Source organism: Sinohyriopsis cumingii, chromosome 18 (assembly GCF_028554795.1).
Source record: "Sinohyriopsis cumingii isolate HCF-2022 chromosome 18, ASM2855479v2, whole genome shotgun sequence".
Taxonomy (NCBI): Eukaryota; Metazoa; Mollusca; class Bivalvia; order Unionida; family Unionidae; genus Sinohyriopsis; species Sinohyriopsis cumingii.
The window spans coordinates 26776152-26788416 of NC_142978.1; positions in this window are offsets into that span (position 1 = coordinate 26776152).

Consider the following 12265-nt stretch of genomic DNA (forward strand, 5'->3'; position numbering starts at 1 on the left):
TTTCAAACACTCGCAAATACTTATTATTCCTGTCTACAACTGAAAAATATCTATATAAAAAAACGTGTAACTGTGTTTTATGCAAGGGCATGGAGATGCACAAAAACTTGCACCTGAAGCTTGAATAAAACCCCGACTGTGGATAAGACTTTACCCATCGATTACCCCAGCTTGGGGATAAATTCCGACCGTGGCGATTTATTATATATCCTATGACTGCTCCAGCTTGAGGGCAAAATCCAAGCACATCCCTAAAAAGATAACAAGTATAGCGGCTCTTTACCTTCTGTAAATGCCACTTGAGCTTCCTGATGCTGTTGTATCTGCCATTTGACAGAATCACGAATGTGGATATATTTCTTAATTGCCTCTAGTTGTTGAGCTAGTTTAGCTGTATGAAATTCCTTTGTGCAGACTCACTCATTATTAATATTACAACAGTGATTTAATTACACATCACCTGTCAGCACACCGATGATAAGTCAGTTATTTTATAACACACCAACAAGCTTGCCCCTTGCACCCCCCCCCCCTTTTTATTTTATTTGGGCACCTGTGGACATGAATCTGCAAGGCTCAAATTGTCATTTTTAATATAAGATCTCAACATTTTTAAGGCCTTAATTTTAAAGACATCCTTAAAACCCCCAAAAGGTTATCAACTGGATCACCAGCCTTCGTTTAGAGTAACAGCAAGTATATATATATATTTAGGTCTAAGGAAACACAATAAAAATGTTTGATTTAACAATGACATATTTGCCTCAGGTCTGTGATCCTGAAGTGAATATTAACTGTCCATTTATTTTCTTGGCTTTTCTTTACTAGGAAATTGATTATAGAGATTTCTGCAATGGTGAAGGCAATGTAAAAATTGGTTACTATAACATACTTTTTACGCCATGTTTGAAAAAATAAATCCAATGGAAAGGTTATAGTCTGAAAATCTTCATTAAATTAAGTTAATATAGGGGAAAAAACTTTAAGAGTTCATAAATATTTTTCAGTGCTGAATAAAGATATAACACTTTCTGCTGTGATTTTAATAGTTTCTGAGAGCATGAAAAATTTCTAGAACTATAATGTATAAATGTTTTCAAAAGATTATATTAATATGAGGGAAAAGTCTGTTATGAAATAAACTGACAAGATCTTGTATGAATTCATGTTATCTTTAAATATGATATTTGTGTGAAAATATCTGGAAGAAAAAACAAGATGGTGCCACTCACACATACAATGTGGTTGCCACAGTAGCCATATTAAGAAACTTTTTATCGCTACTTCTGAATGGATAATTGTGTCAGCGTGTCAACATGTGTACAAAATACTTATGTTGATGTCTAGCAGGTCCTGAATGAGAATTATGGTGCTGTACAGACATCCTATAAGGCCACCAATGTGGCCATCCTGAAAATCTTGGTATAACTACTTCTCCTGAATGAATCGTCATATCAGTGAAAGACTTCTTATGTCTAGTTGGACGTAAATGAAAATAGTGCCAATCTAACCTCCAATATGGCTGTTTTAATGGGCATCTGGAAAACCCCTTCCTTGCTACTTCTCCTAGATGGCTGGTCATTTTGACATTGTGCTTTCACTAGATGACCTATTTGATGTCTGGTTGGCCGTAAATGGAACTATGCATATGGTTTTGATGTCTAGTTGGTCCTAAATGTGGTTTTTGCTGCTCATAAACTTTTAATGGTATTATAGTTGGTTCCTTAATGAAACTGCTGTACAAAATTAAAAGGCCTTCTCACTTTCTGTCAAGTTGGATACAATTATCTTTACCAGCTAGGATTTCTTGATCCTCTTTTTTATACATCAACCCTTCGCATATGTAGTTAGCTAAAACAGTATTTTGAACAATTAATTGCCCTCTTGCAAATACAATCCCAATTGCATGCTTTTACCAGTGTGAGAGCTCCTTATATAAGTAGCTAAGTATTCAGTAACTGAATTTCCACATCCACATGCATCAACTCAGAATTAAAAGTTGCAAAACGTATACAAATTTGAAAATCTTGAGACATGTGTCACTTTGCATGGTGGGTGTTATGATTTAAATGCAACAAGGAAATTGAATTAGGGTTAATTTCTTTAAGCTGTATTCAATCATGGGGCCCTGGATTATAGAATGGTCTAGGCATACACATCACTAATCAACTCTCTCTAGTCCAACCAATGTGTGTATATGAGAAAGCTTGCCAGTAGCGTTATGTGTGTTGATTTCTTCCAATAAATATGTTGGCTGCCATGTAAAGTCTATGATGTCCTGAAAAATGGTGTTAAGCTCCATACAAGCAAGCTAAACAATCAATGATATAATGGAACAGTAGACACCATTTTAGCTAAATATGCCAAGAATTGATTTAGAGACTTGGTTAGTGATGATGACTTAAAATTGGCAAGGGATTAAAAAGATAAAAGAAATGACCTTTCATGGCACTGTAATATAACAAATGAGGAAAAACAAAAGTTTATTGCATTTGAACCTTTTGTTTTTTCACAGTTTCAATTTAAGTCATAAGGCCCCTTATTTTGCCTTACCAAACATATAGCAAGTTATTACCTCAAGCCCTAGCACTAACAATGCCTCACAAGTAAGCAGTCTTTTATGAAGTCTCAGGTCTGAGTATATGTCTAGCAATACTTATGTCCAGTTTGTTTATAAAATTCTTTCTCACATGGTACAGTTTTCAGAGAGACACGATAAATTCAACAAGTGTGGTAATGAAGGGACAGGCATTCTTTATTTATGCACACATCCCAAAGGGACATTGCTATGTTTGAATCAACACTGAACTGAAGAATGGAGCATCAGCTGCATCAATTAAAATATTGTGGCCCACACAAAATACTGCAAGGACTATAATCAATTTATGAGTGCAATGGGCATGAATTACTGTAGCAGACTGGAGGAAGTAATCCGAATTTATTAATATCTTGAAGCTAAATATAGTAAAGTTTTCATCTATAATCTGTGGAATCATTTTTGCACACAGTTTGCAGGATTTGTCTTTGGGTCATCGTTTTTCTTTTTCTTCATCTTTCTAGCTTATGGTATCTTGATAAGTCTTATGGTGCCGTGCAACTGCACTTGATGATTACCACAGCCAGTGACATTGTATCAAATCTTCTGGGATCAGATGATTCAATGCAAATTCCACATAACCTATCACCATCCTCATGTTTGCCATCTGACTTACTAAGTTATTTTGCCTAAATAATAATAAAAACAATCTGGTCTGATGTATTGATAGCGTTCTGAATGACCATAATATATTCTCTGTATCTATCCTAGAAAATCCTGAGTGGATTGCTGTTTGGTTTTAATAAACCAAAGTAATCCAATGAAAGGCATTTTACAGACACAAGTGTCTGTTTCCTGTATGCAGTGATTAAATGATAGTATTATGTCTTTATTTTTTTAAAACTGATGATACATATGATCACCTTCAATGTGCAATATTAGTTATGTTAATTAACGAGTGGGCAATATTTGAATTTCAAAGATAAAAGTGTATGCCATGATCACTTTAGTAGGATGATTTGTCAAGTGAGGTTATCTTTTCTGTTTGAATAAATATTGTTAACTAAACTATTTTCGCAAGTTATGACATAAGAATGATTCAAAGAAAGAAAATTCATTAAATTGAACATATAAAGTGTAATACTGCAACAGAGTCTAGATGAACTATTTCTTCAGAGACACAATCCAGACTCTGTGGCAGCAAAATTATCAAATAGGACACAACTAAGAGACAATCACATTTTCAGTCACAATGGTTTGACAATTATCAATGGCTTGAATTCATTGACTGTGAAGGCAAAGTGATTTGCAGTTACTGCAAAAAAAAGTTCCCAAACTGTCACAGATTTTAAATTCTACCAGTGGACTTGTAAGTGTAACTGACAAATTCAGGATTTAATCAAGCAAGTCTCATGATAGTATTATACCTAATAAAGCAAAATGTAGCACAGTATATTCATGACACTTAGGCCAGCATGTACAAAATATTCCTCAAGTTACAGTTGCTAGCACTCCACTAAGAAATGTCATTTTATAATAAATAAAAATGTAATGGAAAAAAAAAATCGATAAAGTGATTGCACTCTTTAACATAGCCTACTACCTAACTCAATAATGAAAATGATTTGGTTCATTATATCTTTGTGTTTTATGGAATAAATGCATACATCTGATTGAATTTTAGGCAAGAGACTGAACTTTTGGGTTAAGTTAAAATGTATGTGGAACAAATGCATTTTCTAAAACTACTTGTATCAGTGTGCATTGTGACTTTTCTTTAAGATAACTCTAAATGGTACTGGGTATATATCATTTTCTTCAACTGCACACTGTTGTCTTCCATTTGATTTGATGACTTACAGCTATACTGTCTACACAGTAGGCCTCAACGTCAGGAAAAATTCTGTATACTTCAGTTACAGCTGAAATAAGTTTTGCATTAGTACCTGAATCAGACAAAAAAGGTTGTGTTCTGGTGTGTGAATAGAAATGGCTAAAAGTAATATAGACAAAAGCCATAAGAGTACACAAGTTACATATGAAAACCACCAATTCACTTGCATGTGTGGCATACAAGTTCAAAGATTTGCTTCAAGTTTATTTGTGTACACAGATTGTTCAACTCATAAGATATTTTAAGAGCTATTTCTCTATTGTATGCATAATTCATTTACAAATGTGATTAGTGGGCCACACCGAAGGCCATACTATTAGTTCACTTGGCAATATGGTAACGTCAGCTGAAAAGCATAATCATCCATTAAAAGAGCATTATGATATGAACATTAGGTATTTAGGACATATAGATTTTTCTTTTCCAAATGGAGTCCAAGTAATTATTGCCCAATCCAGGTATAATTTTGTACACAAGTAAAGAACAAAATAAGATAAATCTTCATTTATTTGCAATTGACAATACACTTCTTAATGAATATACACTTTTGCATTTATTTTGTATCACTTGAATAAACAATATTTCTTTCAGTTCATTTTAAACTTTTATTTTATATCACTTGAGTAAACAATATCTCTTTCGTTTCATTTAACACTTAGAAACAGGTTCTTCCAGTTACAATAATCAACTCTGGAAACAATAAACAAACTGGAACTTTTGACCTAATTATATTACATTTACTAGGGTTAAAACAATAAATTCCTTAACATAATAAATTAACAGTTCCAGTTAATCAAACACAAAATCACCTTTTATACAGGGTGTGAACTGTTAATATTTACAGGATAAAGCTTATAGTTTCCAAATTGATTGAAGCTTACATGTTGCAGTTGCTGGCACATATCTATTTCCAGCATGGTTTGCATACATTCCACCTTTAATAATTTTGTTACTTCCCTACCCCACCCCATTCAGTAACAAGTATCAAAAATCAGGCTCATTCTAAGGCAAAGTCTGTAACTTGTGTACCACAGTCATCAGAGAGACAAAGATGCAAAACTTTATGATGCCTGTCAAAGGAAGAAAACAGTTTGTTGTTTACCCAAGTTTTGAACCAGTTAACTTGAATTCTCAGACCATCAATTGCTACAGCCCCACTAATTACAATTGTTAGGGAATAATGAGAACTCACCTTCAGTTATCTGTGTATATATATAATTTTAATAACCAAGAATACCGGATGTCTGGGAACATTATAGCATTCAATGGTAACGTCAGAACTGAGATGAGAGAATTAAACAAGCATAGTACATGACATAATATATCCATAAACTATTGACTGGGAAAAATACTACAGAACACCATTTCTGCTGGCAGTAAGATGTTGAACCTATATGTCATAAATATCAGGTTGGACATCTAGGACCAGTAATATTCATAATGGGCAGTACCCACCCCCCACCCACCCCCAAGTGAGAAGGGCCTGATTTGTAATCTAAGCCACCCAACCTATCACAGCCTTTATAGTACTTGAAACAAATATTGAGTAATAGTAAAACAAACTCTGAAAGTTATTAAAACCAATTTGTTATATTTCCATAACTCTGCATAGTTAACTGTGCAAGCAGACTTAAACATATCAGTGTATGACAGTTAAATTGAGCTATAGCATCGATTAACAGAAGCTACGAATTCATCAACAAGCAGTGAACAATCATCTTCACAATAAATGTCAAACATTAGCATCCATAAGCTGTCAAGACAAGTTGTTACACTGGATATATAATCATCCATTTATTTCAAACAAGCTGTGAAAAACGAACCTCACGTCCGCTATATGTACGCTGGCCATTGCAAAGGATGCCTTAATAGATTAATGTTTATCGTCGTGTCTTGACAACCATTTTGCGCGCGCACACCGGAAAGTCATGCTATATATTTGTTACTTGTGAACGTATTCGTGGGCAGTACGCTATATATTGTTCCCATGGCCGTATTCACGGGCAGAATGCTATATGTTTGTTCTTCGTGAACGTATTTTTGGGCAGTTACTTTGTCATCTTCAACCTAAAGGTCAAAACTGCCCATGAAATATATATATCTGCCCACGAACCGAAAACATGAATAGGACTATAACATAAGTGTATATACTTATTTTCAACATATACATAATTACTATGTAAGAAATACAACCTATGTATATGTATTTTGATTTGAAATGTAAACTATATCATGTCCTTCCCGTAAACCCACTTTCGGGATGACTGCCCACAACGCACCTAAAACGTGTATATATATATATATATATATATATATATATATATATATATATATATATATATATATATATATATATATGTCTCTCTGTGTGTGTATTTGTGTGTTTGTATGCGTTCGTGTACGTTTGTGTAGATAGTAGAGTGTGTGTTTGTATGCGTGCGCGTACGTTTGTGAGTGGACTAAATCGCTAACCGTTCCGGATCACTGCCATCTCACCTCTGTCCGCGTGGGTTCGAGTCCAAGGCTCGACTATCGTGGATACGTGGGAAAGCCTGCCAGTAGCTTCTCGTGGGTCGGTGATTCTTCCTTGGGTTTTCCAGGGTTCTTCCTCCACCAGTTATACTGGCCACCATGTATAGCCTATTTTGTGCTGAAAAATGGCGTTAAACCATGATTTTTTCCCCTCTTCTCTCTGTGTGGATATTATATTTTTTTCTTCCCTCTGTGTTAATAGTGTATTTTGAGTTTGTTTTTTCTTCTAGCCTCTGTGGTGTGTGTGTGTGTGTGTGTGTGTGTGTGTGTGTGTGTGTGTGTACGTTCGCGTACATTGTGTGGATAGTATATTTGGGTTTGTTTTTTCTTCTCTCTGTGGCGTTTGTGTGTGTGTGTGTGTGTGTGTGTGCTATTCGTGTTCGTTTGTGTGGATAGTAGATTTTGGGGTTTGTATGCGTGCGCGTACGTTTGTGTGGATAGTTGACATTGGGGTAAATATTGTATTTTTTTTAATAGTAGATATTGTTTTCTTCAAAATATTTTACCCTTCCCTTCTGTGTGGATAGTAGAGTTTTTTTTTTTCTTCCCCTCTACCCTCTGTGTTGATAGTAGTTTGGGGGTTTGTATGCGTTCGCGAACGTTTCTGTGGATAGTAGATATTGTGTTTGTATGCGTTCGCGTACGTTTGTGTGGATAGTATATTTGTTTTTTTTTAACTCTTCCCTCTGTTATGCATATTTGATTTAATTTATATCTGATTTAATTGTTTTTAAGTTTTGAAATATTTTTATTTTTTAATTTGATTATATGTCAAAATAATGCATTTCTGTTTACTAGGAACTCGATTCTTTTCCAGAAAATAGATTGACCTTGACTGTTCATTTTGTAAACACATAAGGCTGACCTGGTTCCCGACCTTAATTCAAAATTAGTAACAATCACGTGAACGTTTTTTTTTTTTAAAAAACAATTATTGTGGGAATAATAAGTGAGATCAAGGCTGTATTGAATACGAGACCCTAGGCTTGTAAATAGTTTTATTGAAGTAAACAACTATTATTTTTTTTTTTTATTCTTTGAGTAAAATGATTGGTCCTTGTCAGGGCCATGCTGAGAGTACGTGATGTAAACATGATCACGTGACCCTTATCAGAGCATATTTTGCGCAAGATTCAAGTTTTAAACCATTGCTTATAGAGAGAGATCTCAGTTGGGCTTCTAAACACTGGGACGTAAAGGTGTTTCAATTGTTGTGTCATTTTGGGAATTACATTTTAATGTTCATTCGAATTAGTTGGATTCTAAAAGATTAATTCGTTTCTCTGGAAATATTTTGAGTGCTCATGCAGAATTCTTGAACAAAGAAATTTCATTAATTCATTCACCGGATTATTTCTTGTGTTTCTACAAGGAACTGTAGATTTCAACAAAGTACAGGATACAGCATACGTCATCGCCTTCCATCTTGGATTTTTAGTCGGGTCTCGAACTTGAATTCATTAGAACATTTCAATATTAGGACTTCTAAAATTGTATTCGTGTATTATTCTTGGATTATTTTTGGATTTGATTCTTAAAAACGTAAGTTCTTATTAGTTCCTTTGTAAAGTATTTTTCCAGGAAAATAAATAATTTGTTAAATGTTTCAAAGCTTGATGTTTTCAATCTTTATTCTGTTACTGTTTATTCGAGCCTAAACACGTAACACCTCTGTGTGGATAGTATATTTGGGGTTTTATTTTTCTCTTCCACCTGTGGGGATAGTATATTTGGGGTTCGTTTTATCTTCTTCCTGTGTGGTGTATGTGCGTTCGTGTACGTTGTGTGGATAGTATATTTGTGGTTTGTATGCGCTCGGCTACGTTTGTGTGGATAGTCGATATTGTGTTTGTTCTTTCTCCTTCCCGTGTCCGGATAGTATATTTGGGGTTTTTTTTTTCTTTTTCCCGTGTGTGGATAGTAGATTTGGAGTTTGTATAAAAAGAGAAGAAACACTCATATGCCTCGGAAATATATGTTTTCTTGCCTAAAAAAATGGTTTAGTCGGTTTCATAGTTGTCTGTATGATACATTGATCTTTATCAATCTATTGATGTTCATCAGTATATGTCTATGTGTTATATATGTATACGTCAATACTGTATTTGTCTCTACCTAGGGTAGCGCGTAATCAGCTCAGCCACTTGCAACAGTGTTGCCAGTGTTCCGCCCAATTGAGATCATCCCCTTGCTACATTGTTACCAATATCAGTACCGTGACGTCACCTCAACTGTTCATTCCTATACAACAACCAAACTTTCCCTTGTCGCTATACAAGCCCAATATTCCCCATGTTCAATTTCCCATGACGCTAAACTTGCCCAGGGGGGTCATTAAAAGTCTTAACGCTAAACGTGCCCACAACCTTTTTGACTGGGATTTCCATTGACGCTAAACAGCCCCCATACACTACCTTCGGAACATCTTTTCATCGATATCGTATTACAGCCACTGATCGCATTGGCATGGAATGGATGAACAATCAGTGCAAATCGACGGTTTTTGTGTGTGTCTTTGTTATGCGTATTTAATTTGCATTGTTTGTTAGGTTTTTTTTATTCATCATATGCTATGGGTTATGTGAAATTGTATTTTATATCTGTCCTTGTCCAAAATAAAGTTACTTTCCTACCTAACCAGAATCATTGATTTATGTTACATTCTATATTATAATTTTAGTATGATACCTATTCTAATTATAGCTTTGTACTAAAAAAGGAACTTTTGTCCTTCATCCAGGCTGTTCTTTTGTCTCATAGTTTTTTGTATAATCTTGTTTATCTATAAATTATTTATTCGTGTTATACGACCGTGAGGCAGAATCATACTTGCGTTCAGTGTTTGATTTGGGCTGGAATTATTATTTAATTCAAATTATTCTTCCCTGGAAATACAAAGTGCTTATCTATACTATTCTTGGAAAGAGACATTAACTGGTAATTACAATGAATTAAAACAATGAATCCTTGGACTATATTACTGTGATTCAACAAAAGACTGGTGGCACAGTATTACCATTGAGGTCATAGGTATATCAGTACATTGGAGACTACAGACCACTACAGGCACATCAAAACCTTCAGCGTTGGAAGTTATTTGGAATATCACTAAAGTTTATTCAGAACTTTGTTCATTAGGACTGTTCGAAATTCTAGGATTATCTGGGGTTTAATTCGCAATACTCTATATTTCATTTTTCAATATGTATTATAGGGAAATGAATTATTTGTTGAATTTTATAAAACTTGTTGGTTTTCGATCTTTTCAATTGCTTTGTTAAGACCATAGAGTGGTGATAAAAAAAAATAATAGGCTTGTGTTCGGGATAAGAATTTCGCTAAAATACTTCTGAAAACTTTGCTTTTGGCATTATTATTATTATTATTATTATTATTATTATTATTATTTTGATTTAAAACGGTTTGACTTTAAGATTCTTAAGTAAAGGATTTGAGTTGCTTCAAGACCCAATGTGCCGTTTTTCATAAATTTCACCATTTTATGAATATATGAACATTCTTGGATCTGTGTTCTGTCGGTTCTATTCCTATATCCCCTTTCGGAAACCTAATTATCTGCTTTTTCTCTCCGACCTCTTTAATGTATGGAGGTTACACTAGAAGCATTTCCGGTAGGTATTGCCGCTGGTCGACATTTACTGTTTGCAAAACAAAACGAAGTGAATGAAATTATATTTCTCGCCATAGGCAAACTTTCCAATTAAACACCAGAAATAAATGCGCGATAAAGTAATGAACGGATAATTGTTAGGCACAATCGGTATAATCATATATCAAAGGGTATATGTATAACCTGTGCAGATACATGCAATTTTTTTTTAAATATAGAAGAAGATAATTTGGGTATAATAAAATGGTGTCACAAAGAAGACTGTGTTGGGTGACGGTATGAAACAGTGTAAAATGCAAAGCATTTCACTTCTGTCTAACGAAAATGGCCAAAACACGGAGCGTTCAGAAACGTAAAACAGCGAAGAAACGTAAAACAACGATATAATAAAAAAAGTTGAACCGGAAAGCAGTCAAAGATGGATTCAAAGATCTGTTGCTAGCACGAATATCAGGAAGTCTACTTCCCAAACTGGGCCCTGAGTGGCCGAGTGATCTAAATTGCTCTCCGTTACGGATCACTGACATCTCACCTCTGCGTAGGTTCGAATCTCGGATTTGGCCAATGTGGGTATGTGAGGAAGCTTGCTAGTAGCTTCTCGAGGGTCGGTGGTTTTATTCCGGGAATTTCCCGGGTTCTTCCTCCACCATTAATACTGGCCGCCACGTGTGCTGAAAAATAGCGTTAAACCCTACAACAACAACTTCCCAATCTGCTGAGAATATGAAGTGGGAGAGGTTTAATGCTACCCGGTACCAGGTGGTAGATTTCTCTGCGATCTATCCTCTAAACAACTTTGAGATCTTAGATAAACAGAAAGATGTCAGCGGATTTCAAGGAGTATTATCTAAAGATGAATTATCACCTCAACCTGATGGGAGAAGTTGTATCATAAATATCCAAAATTGGGCACGCTCTGGGTAGCGCTTTACTAAAAAAAAAAACAACACTACTTTGATTCATTTGGGCCACCACCAAGTGATATTATCAAAATATACGTGCCATGGGCGCCCGCAGCATAGGTCAACGTGGGTCATGTGACTCACATGGAAATCGTACTGCAAATATATATATATATATATATATATATATATATATATATATATATATATATATATATATATATATTCATATTCCGACAAGTTTAGTGATGCAAATGAAGCTGACAATATGTCACAAGATTCTGTTCAAAACGCTTAGTAAATATTAGTTTTAGTTTCAGACTGCTTACGCACGGGACTATGCAACTAACTCTCCCGGCCGTATCTGACTGACCCTCACCCCCCCCCCCTGCAAAAAATCCTGCGGGCGCCCACGGTACGTGCTATCGTCCAAATACAAAAAGATTATTCGTCTAATCAACTTCAGCTGTTGGATATTATTGTTATGTTTATCAAAAAATGTCCCAGTCCTTTGAATTGTGTGATTTTCTGAAATTTATTTATCTTACAATCTGTACCTAAACCAAGCTTGGAAAACAACAAAAATTGCAATTTTATCTAACAAGCAAATATAAAAATTACTACGTATCGCCTGAAATACAGGAGTAAAACGGAAAATACAAATGAAACCACGGAAACTACCAAACACAACAGATTTATGTTCAAAAGTATCTGTGCTTCCTGTGGCCGGTAAAAGAGCATGTTTCTCAAACGTGACTCACTATTATCTG